The sequence below is a fragment of the Pteropus medius genome, unplaced genomic scaffold (assembly GCF_902729225.1).
Source record: "Pteropus medius unplaced genomic scaffold, Ma_sr-lr_union100, whole genome shotgun sequence".
Taxonomy (NCBI): Eukaryota; Metazoa; Chordata; class Mammalia; order Chiroptera; family Pteropodidae; genus Pteropus; species Pteropus medius.
In genome coordinates this window covers 1664706-1685044 of record NW_024342470.1, presented here as the reverse complement: position 1 = coordinate 1685044, position 20339 = coordinate 1664706, and the positions used below count along the sequence as shown (strand labels likewise).

The 20339-nt window shown below is 41.1% G+C and overlaps 1 protein-coding gene and 1 pseudogene across 7 annotated transcripts in view; one reads left to right on the top strand and one right to left on the bottom strand.

Annotated features, from left to right (window-relative positions):
* Nucleotides 1–20339, top strand: part of DENND2B (DENN domain containing 2B) — a 136678-nt gene that overhangs the window by 14075 nt on the left and 102264 nt on the right. Inside the window, exon 1 of one of the 7 annotated variants that reach the window (XM_039863518.1) lies at nt 4529–4675. The exons of the other annotated variants lie outside the window; for them this stretch is intronic. The gene's annotated coding sequence lies outside the window, so the exon portion shown is untranslated. Of the gene's footprint in view, nt 1–4528; nt 4676–20339 lie in introns of those variants that run through there. 7 annotated transcript variants of the gene reach the window in all.
* Nucleotides 13957–14075, bottom strand: LOC120603255 (uncharacterized; annotated as a pseudogene).

Below are 20339 nucleotides of genomic sequence, written 5' to 3'. Positions count from 1 at the left end.
TCCTGTTTTAATTTGCATTTCTTTGATTGCTACTGAGGTTGAATATTTTCTCTCATTGTTTAATGACATTTAATTTATATTTCTTTTGTGATTTACATGTTGATGTATTTTTATATTTTATTTTACCTGATTTTACCAATTCTTTTAATATAAAGGGTGTTAACTCATGGCATATACTGCATATGGTTCCCTCAGTTTGCATTTATCTTTTTATTTCATTGTTTTCCACATAGAAACGTTTTAAATAATTTAATGTAGTGAAATTTATTTGGCTTAATTTTTTTTTTTTTACCTGTAGCGTCATTCCAAAACAATCTTCCCTCAGCAAGATTAAGATAAATACCCATTCTTCCTCTTTTATGATGTCACTTTTAAAATATTTAAATCTTTACTCAATCTGAAATTTATTCTATTATGAAATAATAATAACAATGTTACTAGCTAATATTTTTTAGTATATACTGTTATGCCAGACACATGTTATACATGTGATGTAGGCACTGTTAGTTTCTCTGAATATAAATCGAATTGCATTCATCTAGCTATTCATTGATTCAGTTTGAACTTTATGTTTTTAATATTCCTTTTGCAACCTGTACTTGCAGGGTCGTTATGGTAGTCTGTTTCATTTCCTTGAGAATTAATATCAACCATTCTTTAAATTTTGTTTATTTACTTATTTATTATTTATTGCGAGGAAGGCATTTTATTCCTGGGATTATCTTTGTTCTTTTTATCTACCATAAGTTTTTTTTTTTTTGACTGCTTATATCATTTTTCCTATTTATTTGTTCTTCTAAGTTGACTTGTTTGTCCTCCTTTCATAGTATATGATTCATACCTGAAAGACATACCATTTAGGCATATTTCTGGAGAGGCCAATTGGCTTTACAGCCTCCAGATAGGGCAGCGCCGGAGTGATTGGACCAAGTTTCAGTGAGCATTTAGCAAGTGTGAAGCCCTAAGCCAGAGACTGTGAAGGACCTAAGAAGAGTTCACATGTGTCTAGCGGATCTTTAATTATTTAGAAGAGGTAGATATTTGGGATAAGGCACAGGAGACAGTGTGTCCATTGAAACTAAGCAAGTAGTTATCCTGCAAAGTAAAAGCATTGGGGGCCGATTACGTGGGATAGGAAAGTCACAGACTTAATAAGACTAATGAGTCATAGAGCCTGCCCGCAAAGAGGCATAAAACACCTACAATAAATAGATAAAGGTTAATACCAAAATATAAGTGGATTGATGAGGCAGATTAGAAGTCATTGGCAAGCACCTGATATGACAAAGATTTAGAGATAGGCGAACTTCCAATGAGCGGAAGGATTTGAGGAGGTTGCACGGAGAGAAAGAAGGGGCTTAATCTAGCCCTTGGAGGGTTGGCAGGATTTGACTTCATGAAAAGGAAGGGGCCTTTTAACTGGGAGGACTATCCTGAGGCACAAAGGTAGGAAAATGTTTTATAAAACCAGAAACCTATAGATTCTGCCTACCTCACCTAGTTGCTGAGCCTTGGCTCACTGCTCTGTTTTCCTCCTCCCTGCCGTGATTAAGTCGGGGCTTCTCAAGGAGCAGTGTTCTGCCCAGGGAGCCCTTCAGTTTGGGTTCTGGTTATACTGCTCTTGCCTTGTTCCAGGAACAGAGCCGTAACCTCTGGGGCCAGCAGCTCATGGAGAATCTCCCTGCCAACACCACCAACCTCTTCTTAAGTACTGGATTCCCTCATACTATGTGGTCCTTGCTACTTGCTAGCTCAGTTTAGAAACTTCTCACCCTCTCCAGACTTAGGCCTCCAGGTTGCTGTTCCACCAGTGTTCATAGCAAGCCTCATTACCCTTGGGTTCTCTGGCACTTCCTAGTCTGTGGTGCTCTACGGGCTGACCTTTCATACTGGAGGCTAGGAACTATCATGGACAGCTGGAAACGATGTCCTGGGGACTGTGTGGAAGGGAATACTAGGAGCCAAGGCCGGGATTATAGGTGTGGGCCCTGATTTTGGAGGGACTCGATTCAGTGCCCAAGGAGAACCTTGTAGTGTGGCTTTTGTTTTGGGGTGGTCCATGATCTGTTTAATCAGATTTTTTTTTTACTGTCTCCAGTAATGTTTGTTTGTTTATTTATTTTTATTATGGTGACATTGTTTAACGAAATCCAGTAAATTTCAGGTATACAATTTGACAGTAAAGCATATATATTGCATTGTGTTTTTTAATCAGATTTTTATTGAAGCATGTTTAAGTTATTTTCGGCCTCCTTTTGTTAAACAGTAATGACCAGTAATGAGCCATGAATAAACACAATATTTTAAATTTTGATCATGTTGTCATTTTGATGAAGGAGGCAGATAAGCCAGTGGTCTTCAAATTGGGAAGATTTTCCAGATCCTTGGCCTCCATATGTCATCTTTCCAAAAGTTGATGTGTCTGGGAATACAGTTGGACTCAAGGTGTCCCCTTTTCCCACTTCACAAAAAGAAAGCATAACCGTTACTCATCCCGAACCTTGCTATTTGCGTGCCTGGTTCGTGAAAACTTCCAGGTTAGCAAACAAAGGAACAATTGGAAATATTTTTAAGAAAATGAATGACTCTGAGCAAGAAATCCTTTTCCAAATCAGATGGTTTCTATTTTAGTTGGTACATAATTAAAAATAATATTTGTCGATAGATCACTGTGTAATTTTGAGGTATAACTCAGAACAAGTGCAAAGACCGACTGATATTGCTATAACAAAATTTCTTTCATTCCTATCTACTTATTTATGTAAACAAAGTTTCTTGGTGCTTGCAACTATAAAAATGGAAAATTAATACATTCATAATAAAATTTCACTTATTTAGTAATACAAATTTGTAATATAATTATGTTTCAATCAATTGCACATTAATAATAAAGGTAATGAAAGCCTCATGCAGAAGAGAAAATTTTTTTTAACATTTAGAGCTGATAGTCACAGGAAAATTTAAAAGTTTATATGTGTATATGTGTGTATATACATATATTTACATATAATAGTTATATTTCAGAGACGTATCATAGGTTGGTCAATAAATAATTTTCAAGTGTAAATATTAGGATAAAATTCTGAGAAGGAAGTAAAAAAGAAATAAGCATTCAAGGATGAAAAGGAATGGTATAAAATTTAATATTTTTTTAAATGGATGATGGATTTTAAATCACTATGGTATTTGATTTCAATGGATTTATTTGGATTCATTTAAGAGAGTAATAGTTTTACTTTAAAATGCCAATATTTTAAAAATGCCAATATTTGTAATATGCTAGAAAGTATATCTATTATTGTTTATGATACAAAAAATTAAATATTAAATACATGGGGAGGAGTACTTGTTTTGTAAAATTTGTTTAGGGCACTTATGATGAACAAACATTTATAGTAGAATATTATACAGGTGCTTGAACAGAGGAAAGGGAAGACTAATGAGGAAAAGATGCACAGGAAGCTCCAGGGCCAGGAAAAGCGACAAGGGGAGGTGCTGTCGGGGCTGACCCTTGAGGAGCTGTTGGAGTTGGCTAAACAAAACAGAGGTGGAAAGGCATTCCAGGAAGAAGGAACAGTATGTGCAGAAAGCCTAGAAGTATAAAAGAACATGAAAACTTTTGGGGAGACGGCAGGAGTGGAACGAGCAGAGCAGGGTGGCGATTTATAGCCAGCCCGACGGTGCATTTTGATGTCCTGGAAAGGAGAGGAGTGGCAGTGTCAGTGAATGTCTGTGGAGGGAGCTCTTGCCAACGGCCAGGCATGAGATAGTGAGAATGAGAGAGATCCATTAATGGTGCTTCCTTCGCACTGATGTTTTTCATATTAGCAATCTTTTTTCTGGACATTCTTACAAATGTAGAAATTCTATTTACATTCTGCCGGAGGAGGAAAGTGAGGCCCAGCAAGGGTCTGTTCTTCCTACAGGTTTTGTACCTTAGTAGCCAGCAGGTAGACTGAGATTAGTACCAGAGTCCATGGGCTCTAAACACATTGGCCACATTGTTTGAGGCCCTCAGCTGTCATTGAAAAGGGTGGCTGCAGTTTTGGAACCAAAATTTGAGATCCTGGGCCAATAAAAATGTTTTCTTCTGACTTGCAAAATCGTTTACCTGAAAAACTTTTACAAAATTCTGCAAATTAAATCAAATTTAACATATACATTTACTAAATTGCCCTGCCGTAAAGGCTATCATGGTATAAAACTTCTGTGGTCCCAGAAAAGTTAGCACATAAGGTCACTCTTCTGGCCCATCTGGTACTGGGAGTTCTTTTGATTTTATGGTAGAGAAACTTCCGTTAGTAGGGATCAAAATTGGAGGGCTATAAAATAAGACCGCGTAGTTCTGAAAAATTGATTACCTTCTTTTGGCCGTTTGGAACATTTGTTCAGCAAAGTGATAGAGACGTGATTCAGTGTTTGCATAGAGCAGATTGAACAAACTCAGAAACACGAGGTGGTGAGATAAGCAGTTTTTCCACATTTTAATATTTTCCAGGATGACACTGAAAGCCTTGCCCTCAGAGAACCCTGAGCCACCTAATAATTTATTCTCTCAGGCTCTTGAGAGGGAGGAGCGGGAGATTTACACCATTAAGTAGATAACCCTGGCCTTTCTTAGGAGAGCCTGGAAAGGAATTGAGGACAGCCATGGGAATGTGACCAGCAAGGTAAGGTAAGGAAAGCTGCATGACTTTGATTTCTTGTAGGAAAACATTGTATTTGGTTTTGTTATTTCCAGCTCTCTCTTCTCAAAAAAGTTTCAGAAAAGCCTAGCCCTTGCGGGACAGCAGGAGAATACGTTGTCAAGGAAGTACTGAGTTAGTACAAGAGACCTACTATGTGCCATTCACTACTTGGTGCTTTCATAACTCTTACTAAGTGTCTCAAAGAGGAGGAAATCATGATTCAGAGAAATCAAGTAACTTGCCCGAGATCCAGAATTTGAACCCTTGTTCACTGGATTCCAAAACCCTTTCCACTACATTGTGATGTCTCCTCATGCTGAAATCATAGAAAATGAGTGATATTCTAGATTGAACTGGGGAACTCGTGGTATCCAGCTGACTTTTCTGGAAAAAGCTCTGAGTACGCTTGATTTGGAGGCATTAGAGAGAGGAGTAATGCTGGCTAGGAGAGAGGAGTTTAGGAGTAAGAGACTGGGAGTCCTGTAGACTGTCTCTGCTTCATAGAAGGGGATTTGTGCTGTGGCATCTAGTCCTTGGTGGTGATTTAGAGGAAGTGGCTCCTGAATTCATTTGCTTGCAGTTACCCCTGTGAAGGGAAACGGAAGAAGCCTAGCACACTATAGGGATATGGGATTTCACAAAACACAATTTTTGTTTGTTCATTTGGTTTTTAAGGCCATATGGGATTCCCAGTATTAAATTTTTTTCCCCAGAAAGAGACTAAAAATAAAAGCTTAAATATATATCATCTTCACATCGTATAAGGAAGGAAATTTGAAAAGCAGAATGATAAATAAAAATTAGCATAATAGGACAGCTCTTTCTAAGAAAGCACCTGTACTCATCTATTACAAAATTAGATTAGATTTAAAATGTTTTAAATCGAGAAAAATTAACAAAATTTACTGATGCGTTTGTCACTTTGGGAATTTTTATTTGATAGTGCAACATTAGGAACAGCTTGACTGACAAGCTTGTCTCATACTTTATTTTTTTAATCACAGTTTCCATTGACAGTACATTTCGACAAGTGTGTTGATGAAGACAGTATCAACAATCTGTGTACTTTTCTCAGTCTGGGATATTTTGGTGAATCCAGAGAACAGGAGTAAGAACAGTTCTTACTTAGGCTTTCAGTTCTGTGGCCAAGTCAAGAAGAGAGCAGAAATAGCAGCGCTGGTGTTTGACGGGCGAAGGCCTTAGAGGGCCGCAGGACCTGTCTGCTGCTACTCGCATGCCCGTGGGGGTGAGGGCTCAACAGGACCCTTACTGCCCGATATGTAACAGGCAGGAATTTATCTGAGAGGGATGCTGTAAATGCTAAAAAAAACTTATATTGTGGCCTGGGTCAGTGTTTAACAGAACCACTCCTCTAAAGGAATTATCCTGTTTGGTTCTCCAAGATAATCTAAAGGCAGAGGCACAGACAAAGGCCCATTGTTTTCTCCATGGCAGCTGTTTATTGCACTGGTGCTAAGGAGGGGTGTGGGAAGCCCACAGGACTGTGGCCTAGGTGCTCAGATTTGGGGGTGGTCCTGATGCCTGGTTATTTTCTTCTGAGTCTCTTTTGTGGGAACTTGGGGCAAACTACGTTTTCCTCCAAGCAGCACAGGCTTGGCTCCACCTTCCACTTGATATCTGTGCCCTGAAGTTTTTGTGAATGCTCTGAGTGCCTGGGAACAGAAAAACGCCTAACAACAGCTTGGGAATTCCCCAGCCGTCCTAGCCTGTGTCGCTTGTACAAGGGAACATCTACCTTCTGCATTTTCAGGGCCATGCTGGGGGAAGTGTGCGTTTTGGCCTTTCTGGAGAAGGGCACAGTTTGCTTCCCTGGCCTGTTTACACAAGTTGGTCCTTTCTGCCTTTGATTACAAATGAGACCATGGGTGGGGGATTTCCCTGCTTCCATGGAAGTCATGCCTTCCTAATGTCTGCTTTCTCAACTTTTCTACCTGAGAAGAGCTGCCTTTTTCTTTTTTAAAAAAGTACTTTCCTTGGCTTAATTTCTTGTCTCATAGACTTTGCCTAGGGAGTGAGTCAGTTCACAATTAGGAAGCAATTCATCTGTTTCCTAAAATTACCGTTTGCTGAATTCTGTGACTATTAGATCTTTTCCATTTACTGCCTTAGTTGTCAGTATCCCCTAAGAAAGGGAATGGTCTTCCAAGCCCCAAGGCTGGATGCTTATTGGTGCTTGTGAAGCTAAAATGTTGATGCAGGATTTCTTAGTTTGGAATATGTGTCTTGGTTGCTCAAGTAGAATGTAAACTCTTCGAGGTTAAGAGTTCCCAGTTCTTTCTTTCCTTTCCCCCAGTCTCTAGTAAGTATGGCATGGGGGAAGAGAGGCGGACCCTGTGGGTGGGTGACCACCAGTGGCTGAATTTGCTGGTGAGGTTCCCCATCCTTGCTCCCAGTGTCAGTCTGCCCACCCCAACCCCCTCCAACCCCTTCTGAGGCTGACTTCACTGTACGCTATCTAAGACTCTGGCTTACTAGACGTATGAAAGAAAACCCTTCTGTCCCTAGGGGCAGTGGTCGAAGGCCTTCCTCTTGGTTCTTCTCATTCATTCATCCGAGTAGTCCCGATATCAGACAATTGAGGGATCCTGTCTGCTCTTCGAAGGCTTTTCTTTCTTAAAGGTCACGAGAAAGCTCAGGTGACTTTCACTTGGTGGTAATAAGTTTTTCACTCTCTTCATAGCTTTCATACTCTTTGGAGAGTTTCCCTCTGGGATAATTCTGGTAGGATTTTTTTTTTTTAACCAATGGACCTAGTTCTGTACAGTGACTTTTTCTTTTCCCTCAGCCTTCCTCCAGCTGATTGATCTTGGTTTTCCTCCTTTTCGAAGACTCTTGTGTGGGTCCTTTGAGTTCCTTTCTCGTTCCACTAATGATGCTCTGTGGTGGGGGGTGGGGTTCTCTACCTCTAGTCTACCTGCCATCTCCTGGATTCCCCAGGCATTCCTACCTCACTCGCATGGATTCCTATCTGCATTACTCGAAATGGTAATATGTTTTCTCCTGGCTTCTGTGTGGTTAGCTCTCAGATGATAGTCTACTCATATTCACATTTAGATCTAGAATCTTATTTTTAAATTTCAACAATTAAAAATACAGATTAAAAAAAAAGTTTAAGATTGCCTTTTTCCTCTTTTGTTGCCCATCTGCCCATTTTTCCTCCTTTGTTGCCCTTCGCAGTGGTCTTCAGCTTCCCTCTGCGCTGTGCCTACCTCACTCCCACGGTCTTCCCCTCCGGCATAGATCACAGATGAAATATTTAGGTAGTCTCTGCCAAACATTCTGGCTGTGTTGTTTTGCTTAAGAAGACATGCAGATAAACTGTTTTGATTCTTGGTCTTGGTGCTCTAGGGCAGATGTTTCTCGCATAAGGGAGGGATTGTGGTCAGTCGGAAAGAGCACTGGACGAGATTGGGAATTAGATTCTAATCCCTGCTGTGCTACTAATTTGTGGTGTGATCTTGCACAAGGCACATTTGTATGTCTCAATTTCCTTTTGTCAAAGGGACCTTATGATAAAGAAGATAGGAATCTATGGATATGAAATGGGAACCCGGAGAGTAAGCTTGGGAGATCAAGGAGAAAGCAGATAGGCTAGAGGCAGAGAACCGTTACCGTGAATGCCATTAGTGGAACCAAGAGGATACTCAAATCCAAATACAGGTAAAATTTATACATACACACACATAAACGTGTGTGTATATGTGTGTGTCTGTGTGTGTGTATATATATATATGTGTATATATATATACACATATATATATGTGTGTGTGTGTGTATATATATACACATATATGTGTGTGTGTGTGTATATATATATACATATATGTGTGTGTGTGTATATATACATATATATGTGTAATATAATATATATATACATATATATATAATATATATATACATATATATACACACACATATATATGTATATATATATACAGACACATATATATATACACACACACACACACATATTACTTTGAAAAGTATAAAATGTGATAACAAAATGGTGGAAATTCTCTGACAAGGACTTCAGAAGATAACTGCTTTGTCCACCCCCGGTCTTGCTCTGGGTCCACACCTGTTTGCTGTCACCCTTTGCCTCCCACTTTCCACCTTGTTCGTAAACCAGGAATATTTGAAATTCAGCCCAGGTCTTCACCTGGCTTTAATTTCCCCATCATGTGGAGAATGGTCCTTGGAAATTGTATTTTCCAGAAAGCTTAAATGTTTGCTAGCGTGTCCAACTTCTGTGTTTGTTGATCACTCCTGTGCATGGCTATGTTCCAATTCTTGTGCCTTGAAGGTGGTATGATTTGGTTCCAGCAAGGCAGGGGGCACTATTTGGGCGACCCTATTACTAGGATCGAGGAAATAAAGATAGACAAAAGAGCTGAGAGATGCCCCCTTGGTCTTCATGAGAGGCAGGACTTTGAAGAAGAAACAAAATGGTTTAATTTCTACCTCTGTAAACCATAGCTTCCCCATATACATACTCAGATAGGCAAAGCTACATTTCTTTCTCATCCCTCCCTCTCCCCTCTGAAATGATTCTGAGATTTAATCAGATCCTGCCTGGTTTATACTTTTTCTTTCCAGTTACAGATTTGCATTGGTTTCTTCCAGTGCAGAATAAGTTGAATGAAGACAGCCTCCAAAGTCTTTTGCTGCCCTGTAATCCTTTGTCAGGCATAATCTGCAGACACTTTTCTAAATGAGCGCAGGGAGATACCAGTCTTTGCGGGGTTAATGATAAGGGTCCACACTCACTATTACTATGTCCAATTCTGGGAAGCTCTCAGGCTGCCGAAACTCAATAAAGTCACAGAACCGAGTAGAAAAGTTCTGGGGAGAAGGGTTATGTAATTGGCTGTATACTTTCAACTGGACCTTTTTGCTATTCTGTAATCCTTTTATTTAACTGTTTAAGTCCCTGTGACGTAAACCACAGTGCTCATGCCATGTTTTTTTATACTACATAAGCCCCAATTCCATCATGATTCTACATTGTCAAAGAGGTGCCTTCTACTTAACTGGGACTGCTAGGGCTAGGTGACATAGAGCTATGGGATGGTTCTTCTTCTTTAGATAGCTAGGTACTCTTATTTATCCAGCTCCAAGAGAACAGGCAGTAGGAATATTCCGTAGGTTCTGTAGGTGTGTTCACTGGGAATGCCAACATCATCTAGGTTGAAATAATGGTTTGACTTGGACCTTCGTAAGAGTTGTGAACCCACGTCTGGCTATTTGGTACTATCCCCCACCCCTATTTTGCCTTCAACCAAGCTGTCCTAGGCAGATGGCCCAATTGGTAACTCTGTGTCACGTAATGCCTAATGTGTCCTCTCTGCCACTCCAGTTCTGCATATCATGAACTATTGGCTCCTGAATCTCTTACCAATCATAGCTCGTACAGTTCCCCCTCAGCTTCATATTCTTCAAGTCCTATTTATACTCTCTCTACCCATCTTCTTCCATTTTCTTTCTCTCCTACCTATTTGGCTTAGTTACCTCAGGAAATACCCTCCTCGTTCTCTTCCTTCTTGGATTGTGGGGTGAAAGCTCGCCCTAATCATGGCTGATAAGCATGACACAAGAATACTTGGGAAAGGAAAGTCAGACATTTGGGAATGAAATTAGGTGGTGTGAAGAATCAGTGTTCAGTCCTGCCCCTGTGAATACCTTTTGAAATCCTTAAAAATACTCATCTTTTACTTAGTCCTTTTTCCAGGACCACAATTTGGGATGTGTAAAAATTATTTAATTTTATTTCTTTATGTTTTGTTTTATTGTTAGTATTTACACAGGTATTTTTCTCTTTTGGTATCTTGATTGCATATAAATAGTATTTTAGCCATGCTATTCAGTAATGAGCTTATCTGGGCATCTAACTAACATGTCTAAGATTGTTTCTTTGGAAAAATGCCTTCAGCTTATAAAAGCGACTTGCTAATAAAAGAGCGTTCAGTGAAAACACAGTCTCTGCTGGTGGTGTTGCTGTGGAAGGGGCTGACTCTGCTCCTGTCCTGTGGGGAGGAAGAAATGAGCTTCTCAGGAAGGCCTGGAGCTCACTGAGGACAGTGCAGTCCTCCCTATCGTCCGAGTCTCTAGGTGGTGGCTCGAGGAGCCACTGTGCACCACGCCTGACTTGCCTAAGCCTCCTCCCTCTGTGTATCATTTCAGGGAAATACTTAAAGCCTGAAGAAGTTCTCCCACTTTTAAAATCATGACCTAATTGTGACAGGACCACATTCTTTAAACAAGTTGTTTAGTAGAGTTAACTGGATTATTTAAATCTGTTTTTGCGTAGGAAATAATGCATTCTTGTTATGATGCCATATCAGATCTTAAATGGAAAGCTTCTGGTTTGAAGCCATGTATATTTCCGATGGGATAAATCTGCTGCCCGTTTATGAAAACTGAAGATGTCCCTATGTTCTGTGTGTAAACCACAGCATCTCCTTGTAGAATGAGTGATTCAGGAAAATGGAACTCTTTTTCGAATAAAATTCTAAGCTCTACTAGATTCCAAGTGATTGAGAATTTCTTGATAGACTTGGACAACTTGTCCATATGCTTTTGCCTGGGGGATGGTGTGTGTCATGTAGTTCCAAAGAAATATGCCCATAGCTGATTGACTCTTTCTTTGTCCTTCTCTCTGTGGTGCCCAGAGATGGATGGAGCTCATCTTTCGTCTCGTATCTGAGAAAAGCATCATGCATTTTGCTCAAGGTTTGAGAGTGAAATCTGGCCACAGGGCAGGGTTTAACTAATGGTTCTTTTAAGTAGCAAAGCTCCTCTCACCTTTGCTTCATTGGTACTGGGCTGTAACTAACTGAATTAACCAGCTACAGACACTTAACTGTGCACTTTCGAGGAGAAGATGGGCAAAATCCTAGGGGCTAGGAGGCAGACATGTGGCTACCAGAGAGATGACATCAGCTAGTTTACTGGTGCTGCGGAGGAAGGGGAGATTCCAGGTGCTCAGCCTCTTTTCTGCATGTGAGCTGTCTGAAGCCACCCCCGGTTCTACTGGCAGCCAAGGCCTGCGCTTGGGGAAAGCCTACGTCTAATTCTTGCCTCCTGCTGTCCCCACAGGGACCTGAAATTGGAAAGGGTCTTGGAACTTTGGCCGTGGGAACAAAGCTTTGAGGAATGAACAGACATGTGTGTCTCTGTGTCTGTGTGTGTATTTCGTGTTAATACTAACAACTGATGAGAGTTTCCAAACTGGGAGTTGGATATGAGATGGAGGGGGAAGCGATGTCTGGGTTTTTTGGACTCTTTTTCAGGATTTGCCCTTTTCTTGGAAGGGAAAGCAGTTTATGATTTAACTCATTTTTAATTAAAATTATTTGATAATTTTCTTTCAGTGCTCTTAATGTGGACGCCTGGTATACAGTAGGACAGCCTTTCTAATAACTTTTTTCCTATGTTCTACTTCTTCCCCTGTGCTCATCCTGGAACAGAGCCTCACAGAGCCATAGCATGTGACAGACTGGAGAAAACATTTCTGCAGGAAAGATCTTTTTGCTCAGCCTTGTCTCAGGGACAGGATTCTGGAAACTGATGGGACTTCTCGGGAAGCCTACAACTCACGGCAGGAATGAGAAAGGCTTTATGACCTCTGACGTGTCTGTCACAGGATAGAGCTGGAAGACATTGGAGCTGGGAAGCTCAACTGCTTACCAGCTTTGGTTTTCTGTCAGATGCTGGGCACCAACTGTGCTTCCGCATTCTTCGCCCAGGATGTTGGGGTCGGGGGTGGGGGGAATAAATGAAGCCTCTGTGTGGAAAGCGACCAGCAAAAGGCTTATGCTAAGCTTATACGTACACTAAGAGTTTCTGACATCCCCATCCCAGGCCTGCCTTGGGTTTCTTTGGGGCTGTCAATAGTTTAGGATTTCTCTAAGACTCTTGCTCACATTCAAGTATAGCCACTGCTTACTTGAAGCCATATGGGGCCAGCCCAGGCTTGTTCTATCCTGGCGTCTTCCAACCTTTGTGCTTTTTTCATCTTCTAGACTTTAGATATGAGGACCTTCAAGGTCTCTGAGCTGCCCAAATTCTTCTTCTGAGAGTCTGGTTCATCCCATTCTGGGCCCAGGAAGCTGTGGTAAGCTCTTGGTTTCCGTCTCAGCTGGGCACTTCTGGGAAGCTGTCTGCATTCCTTTCTGCCCAGCTCTCTGCCGCTGGAGCTCTGGGGGGTGTGGTTGCTCCATGGCTCTGTGGCGAGGAATGCTAAGGCAGTTTCCCTGAGACCAGCGGAGCCACTGGCTATAACTAGGAGTTTGAAGATAGAATGCCCTTCTGTGCAGCCCTGAAAACAGGAGCTTGCTTTTCATGGGGTGTCGTGTGATACTGATTCTTCTTAAAATTTTCTCCAGCTTGCTTCCCTGTTTCCTTGCCACTCTGGAAGGGAGGGGGTGAGGTGGAAGATTCCTGCTCAGTTTCCTGTGATCTTTCTTTGGCATTGGAGATGCCTTTTGTGGGGAAGGAGCTTAGAGGCAGATGAGAGATTCTCACTTCTGGTTGCCATATAACTGGATGTCTTCCCAGTCTGGGTATGTTAACACTGAGTGGTTTATGTTACGTTCCCTCATCCTCTGGCCCTTGAAGGCAGGTGCCACCTTTACTTAGTTTAAAATCTTCTAGAGGGCAGAATGATCAGCTCCTGTAAAGTAGAAAAGGCCCAAGAAAACATTAAAAAGAATGAACAGTGCTGGTTAGAAGATGAGCCTGAGAGAGAGACTCCTTGCTCTAGATAGTACGTGTGTGTGGAGAGGGGGCTGGGGGGTGGGGCGGAAGGCAGAGGGAGGGAAGAGAGAGAGAGAAAGAGAAGAGCGCATAAGCATGCCGAAAGTAGATGCTGGGAATGAACGCTTTTCATGAACAAAAAAGGGTAGTAAATCTGGAGAGGGAATGGAGAGGGCTGGCTCTGGAGAGCATGGAGGCTGGGAATTTTTACAGAGATGTGTGCTAGAGTGACTAGAGGCCAGAGTAATGGGGAGGCAGGTTTGGGCATGCCTGGCTGTGCTTGTCCTGCTAAGTGCCTTGGGTGTGATGGCCACAAATGCCTTCCTCTGCGAGTAGAGCTGGTCCCAGGACTGCCCTCCCTTCCCTTGAATAACATAGATTTGAACCAAATGGTACGGATTTTTTTTTTTTTTAAATTTTTTTAAGCGAGGCAACCCTTGGTTGACCTCACAAATTGCAAGGACCTTGTCTTAAATTTTCTTAAATTTTTTTGTGCTTACAGCACCTGGTCTTCCTAGGTGATCTCCCATCCAAGTACTAACCAGGCCTGACCCTGCTTAGCTTCCGAGATCAGACGGAATCGGGCTTGTTCAGGGTGGCATGGCCATAAAAGATTTTTTTCAATAAATACTATAAATGTATTTTCTCTTCTTTATGATTTTCTTAGTAATATGTTTTTCTTTTCTTTAACTTTATTATAAGAATTTGCTTTATAATACATATAACATACATAATAAGTGCTAATAAACTGTTTATGCTATTGATAAGGCTTTGAGTCAAGAGTAAGCTATTAGTAGTTAATATTTGGGGGAGTCAAAAGTTATACACAAATTTTTGACTGCACGAGGGGTCGGCACCCCTAACCCCTGAGTGGTTCAAGTGTCAACTGTATCTATGTGATTTTTGCCTGTCAGGGGTCCTGGCTTAGAGTGTTCTGGGGCAGAGACACTAGGTCTGAGAGTGGGCTGACCAGCCAGAGTCCCCACCTCCCAGTTCACTGGCTCCCTAAGGATGAGAAACATCTTTGCAGCTGTCAGTGCTCACTAGTGTGGCCTGTAGAAGTGTCTGTGCCCTGGCAGGTTGCAGAGCCTTCTCATGGATGCCTTGCCTCTTTAGGGCTTGAGAACAGATGTGGCTTAATTTGAAGCAGACCTACCTCAAGGGCCCAAATCTGAAATGTCTATTACAAAATTACTGCTAGTCTTGGCTCTTCTTCCCTCTGGTCTCGTTTCCCTTTATCTTCACATCACTGTCAGGGATTGTGAGCAGCCACTGCTATCACACATTAAGATCAGGACATTAAGAATGGAGCTAAATATAACTGTCTGCACACGCCGCTCTAATGTGCTCAGGCACATCCTTAGAGAAGAGATTGATTTGAGCCTGTGATGGAGGAGGCCTTTCCACCCCAAACAAAGTGGGTGAAAGCAGAGAAGAAAAGGTGGGTAGGTACTTCAGGACTTGGCAGGGTATTGATTTTACCCCCACCTCTCCCCCTCAACTACCACACCCCCAACATTTCCTGTGAATGGTCAAGGGCAGGAGAGAAAACTAAGATCTTACTTTTCGGCCTTCAGGCATTCAACAAGTACTTGCTGAATTTTTTCAGCTTAAGCAGCATTGTGATTGAAATATTATATAAAGCTTCTTTTCTGACAGAAGGAATTTATAATCTGTTGGGAGAGACAAAATTTGTTAAAAGAATTAGAGAATATCTAAGACCTTATCTGTGTTCGATCTGAATGTTTGTCATTCAGAAGTAAGAAAGTTGTATCTTAAACCTGTAGGAAAACTTTCCTAGACGAGGCAGGATCTTTTCTGGTCTTGGAAAGTTAGACCTACATCGCATAAGCAAAGGAGGAGTAGGAAGTGTTCTGGATGTGGATAGGGAGAACCTGGTGCTCCAGGGTCACCGGGATGATCTGCCTGGGGAGTGGCAGGTCTGGCAGAGCAGAGCTGGAAATTTGAACTCTGGAAGTTTCGCCTTGGTGCATAGGAGATGGGAAATGATGCGGCGAAAGTAGGATTTTGTGGAAATCACTCTTGTAGAAGAAAGGATAATTTTGGAGAGGATGGTGACTGGCAGGCAGTAAGAAGACCCGCTAGAAGGTATGAGACATCAGCGGCAGGGATAGAGAGGAAAGGGAGGAAGGAGGTGAATCCTAGAAACGATTAAAAAGTGGAATAGGTAGGACCTCGACATGGGATATTAAGGTTGAGGTTGAGGGGAAAGAGAGAGGATGGCAAAATTTCTGCCCTGTGAGAGTCGTCTGGCCATTACTGTTACTTTGTAAAGTTTATGAAGTGCTTTGCCTTTTTCAAAGCACTTTTCATTCAGGATCTCAGCCTTGTCTGGGTTGTTAGAGTTCATCTAGTCTGGCGTCATTTTCGAGATGGGGAGATTAGAGCCAAGAAAGGAGAAGATTAAAATTTCCCAACTCGCACAGCTATTTAGTGGTAGAACGGGACCTCCAGTCTTGGCCGTCTGTCTGTCTCTTAGGGGAATTTTAAGACAAGAGTTAGCATGGAAGAGAGTAGGGTCGGAGAAGAAAGTCCTGTCTAGTTAGGTGGCACTAGGTGATTACCAATCTATCTGAGCAAAATAAAGCTTATTCAGAAGCATTCAGACCAGATCATTGAGTTTTAAAGTTTTTTTTTTTTGAGAACCACTAGGCAAGGAAGATGGACTCCTTGTGTTCTTCTAGTTCTGAGAGATTCATAAGAGTACCCCAAAATAATGTATATGGAAAGTGTTGAATTGGATTTTCTGAGAGGCTGTGACTGGTTTCCAGTGTGGTGCCTTTCTAAGGGAATTTCAGGTGTAATCTATTCCACAAGATTTTCACCTTATGCACTAAGTACTGAGGAGGACACAACTCTGCTGGGGCCCCTGATCATCAGTAGCCAAGAACTCAGTGTTTGCAGTTCTGTTTATGGCTCCCTTTGTGTTATCAGCTATCTCCACCTCCTTTAAAACCACACACACACACACACACACACACCCTACATACACACACACACACTTTTCTCCATCCCCCTTTTTCTCTCTCCTTCCTTTCCTCTTTTATTCTTTTTTTCTTTGCTGTTTTTCTTGTCTCATTCCCCTTCTGCCATCTCTATCCTCTCCACTCCCGTATATCTTGTCTAAATAACTTCTTGTGTTGAGGCAGCCTCCCCTCTTAGTTAAACTCAGACAGGACTACAGCAAAGCCCCTTGGAATATTTTATTTTGTCTGTATTTCCCGATTTGATGGCCGGCATTTAGAGATCCGAGCTAGAATCTAAAAGTCATTCTGGTCCCTTCCTCACTTCTACAGTCAATCATCTTCAAGTTATTGTTTTCTACTAAAATAGCTCTTGATCCTCCCTCCTCGTGTTCATTATCATTGCCCCATATAGAAGAGAGAGAGCAGAGAGAGACATGGTCGAAGGAAGAAAAATAGAGATGAGGATCACTTTCGGTGTCCTCAGAAGCATTTTGCAAACCTCCAAATTCCAATTTAGACTCTCTGTTTTTGCCTCTCACAACTCTTGGAGCTCTCTCTGGGTCTCTGACCCTCTGTGATTGCCTGGTGGCTATGTTTCTGCTGGCTGTGTTTGGGGAAATCCTAAGGCCGTAAAGGAACAATAATTTAGTAAGGAGTGGTAACTCTCCTGGGAGTACATAGACAGAGTCAAGCCTGATCTTGCTGAATTTTCCCAAAGTGGACTTTCCCCACTCAGCTCCTGTGGGCTTTTTCCTTGGAAGAGATGTGTCCACACATTACCACTACAGATGGTATCTGCATCGTCAATGAGTGGCTGCAATCTGTTATCACTTTAAGGACTCTCAAATAGTTGACTTCCTTGCTTGCTCAGGTTTGAGGAGAGCCAGTTATTGCCTTTGGAGTTTCACAGCTTGTGAGAAAGAAGTCTGCTGCTGGCATCTGATTTGCAGGGGACGGTAGTCCTTGACCCTTTGTTCTTTTCACTCTGCCTCCCTCTTCCCAGTTGTTAGCAGCATTAGCCAAATAGTGACAAGGGAGTGTGGGCAATCACATTAACCCAGGGCAAGGAACCCAAACACAGAAAGAATAATAAGCTTTCTGAATTCTTTCTTTCCTTCAAAAGGCTAAGTGATACTTAAATATGTTCCTTGACATTCCCTGGGAGTAATGCTCAGGAATTCCCCTAAATATGCTGTTCTCAGACTTTCAAACAAGCTTCCTCCTGTTTCTGTCCTTCAGAATCTTAAATTGCTCTCTCCTCTCCTTTTACATTCTTTTGTTTTTCCTCTCATCGTTTTACCCATCTTTTCTTCCTTGCAACCTAGGGTCTTTTTTCCCCCTCCTATTGCGTAGATTCCTCTACGTTGATCTCTAAGTGAGTAAACATTTATAAGCACCTCTTCTTATACAAAAGGCTAACTAGATCTATATAAAAATGAGATATAGCTAATGCATGTATTAAGGAAGGAGCTTATCACTGCATAAAATAGAAACTACCAGGTTCCTGTCCTTGGGGAAAAAGAGGGAGAGGATGGTTGAACAAATGGCATCTTCTATAGGGCGTTAATGTTTAGTTACTATGACACTCATCTGTAGACCAGGGCCACCTTCTGTGTGCCTAGGATAAGAACAGGATTTTGAGGGGCCACTGTTCTCTCTTCCTGATTCTCTTCAAGACCTTAGAAGAAGCATTATAGTTTCCCATTGTGGTAGATAACCTGGTATGTACATATCTCAGCAAGCATGACAGAGCTGACATGCTCCATTCCTACAGTCTAATGTTTCAGTTACAACAGTCAAACCCAGAGCCCTTGTTCACAAACAGCTTTCAGATGACAGCTTAGTATAGAAGGTTAAAGATCCACAAGAATTCACTCTGATAGTTAAAAATATCACTTTGTAATTCTGATCATGGTACACCATGGTTTGGGGAGATAATGGGTAAGAATTGTTTGGATTCCTGAACTTCTCGGTGTCCTTGCTAAAGCTCAGATGATCAGAACCCTAAATGGGAGGTTCTGATGTGAGTAGCAGGAGGGACAAAGGGCAGATCAGGCAGGATTCAGCTGTCTCTTCTTTCCGTAAGCTTTCTACCACAAGTCTCAAGAGATGACTCCATGGGGGATAGAGTGGCAGTTTTTTTTATCTTCCTATTCTGCAGGAGGACTTAAGAGCCTCATAAATCAGACATGTTATCTTATTTCTCAGTTTTAAGACTTAATTTCCTTTTTTTCTTGTAGTATGCTTGCCCAAGACATCATTAAGACTTCATTTACCCCTGGGTCTGCGAATATAGTGTGTCTCCCCTAGAAACACTAATGTTCTAACCAGAATGGAGCAGAGTAAAACATGACCTCATTTGACCTGTGCTCTGTATTTCAGTCAGTGAGTCTCTAAATCACCTTGAGTCATCAGCTGACTCATATTGAACCCATTCCTCAGGTCTCTTTCACTTACCCATCTTTGTCTTGTTGTCATGCAGTTTTTTTCCTAAACTTAAGAGTGAAATGATATCTCCTATTCTTTTAAAATTTCATGTTGTTATATTTAACTCATGGATCTAGTTTGTGGAAGCCTTTTTTCCCCCTGAATATCTCTAATATGTTAATTATCCCTGCTAATTAATTTTCATATGCATTTTTGATAAGCAGATTTTGCCCAAGTCATTGATGAAAAGGGTGATCATGAAAGGATCTGGAACATACGGGAAGTGTCCGACTTGTAAGAGTTCAAGAGTGCTTCTTTCTAGTTAATGTTCATCCATTGTGCAGCACTATTTGGGCCTTGCTGTCCTGAGTTACCAGACCATCCAGCTGCCACTGTGTTTGTTTTCTCCACGAGATCAAGAGAGATTTTTCTGAAATCCAGATAAATTGTGTTCCTGGCATTCTTGCATTCTTTGACATATGTATGTGTTTTTATATACACATATACAAAACATATATGTATACCATATACCATATATATACATGCGGTACATAATGTATACTGTATTCAAATATATATCGTGCAAATACGTATGCATATTATTTTTAAACTCCCAAACTATTATTTATAGACCACTTGCTATCTATTGCTGTATGTTTTACATATATCATCTCCTTATTCTTCATAATAATTCAGTATTAACTATATGTTATACATAATTAGCATTATCTGATGCTGTTTAAAGTCTTGACAGTCATCGCTTAAAGTTGATTTTTAAATAAGTAGACATGTATGTGTTATAAATTTAAAAAGTACGAAAAGGTGAAAACCAAGTCTTCCTTCTTCCTTCTCTTTTCTTTCCCTAGAGCCAATCGCTGTGACTAGTTTGTAGATCATAGTCATCTTTTTTCACAGCTGCACAGTCGTCCATCTAGTGCAGTATTTTTTAGACTGCAGGCCATCACTGGTGGATTGGGAAATCAGTTAGATTAGGATAGAAAGTAGCAGAGACCATCACACATGGTAAAGATAAGTATTATTTTGAGAAACCTTTTTGGTCTAGTTTTATACACATATACACACAAAGTTCTTACACATACACATACTATAGTATAATATAAAATGTATTTTTTTTTTACCGTGGGTTACGGTCGAAGAACACTTGAAATTTAGCAATCTAGTAACGGTTGACATGTAGGTTGTTCCTATCTTTTCATTATTATAAATAACGCTGGGAACAGTGAAATAGGGTTAATAGCTGGTTATCTTTTTTCTTATGTGCATTAAGATAAATATAAAAATATTGAAAATTTAAAGAATATTTGTCCATATACCACTTATACGCTGCACCTTGGAAATCCTGGACCGCTCTGAGGTCCTAAGCACCAAATGGTTTAGGTTCTCTGGTGATACTATCAATCCCTTATTAATTAGATTGATTGGTTGGTTGATTTCATTGGTT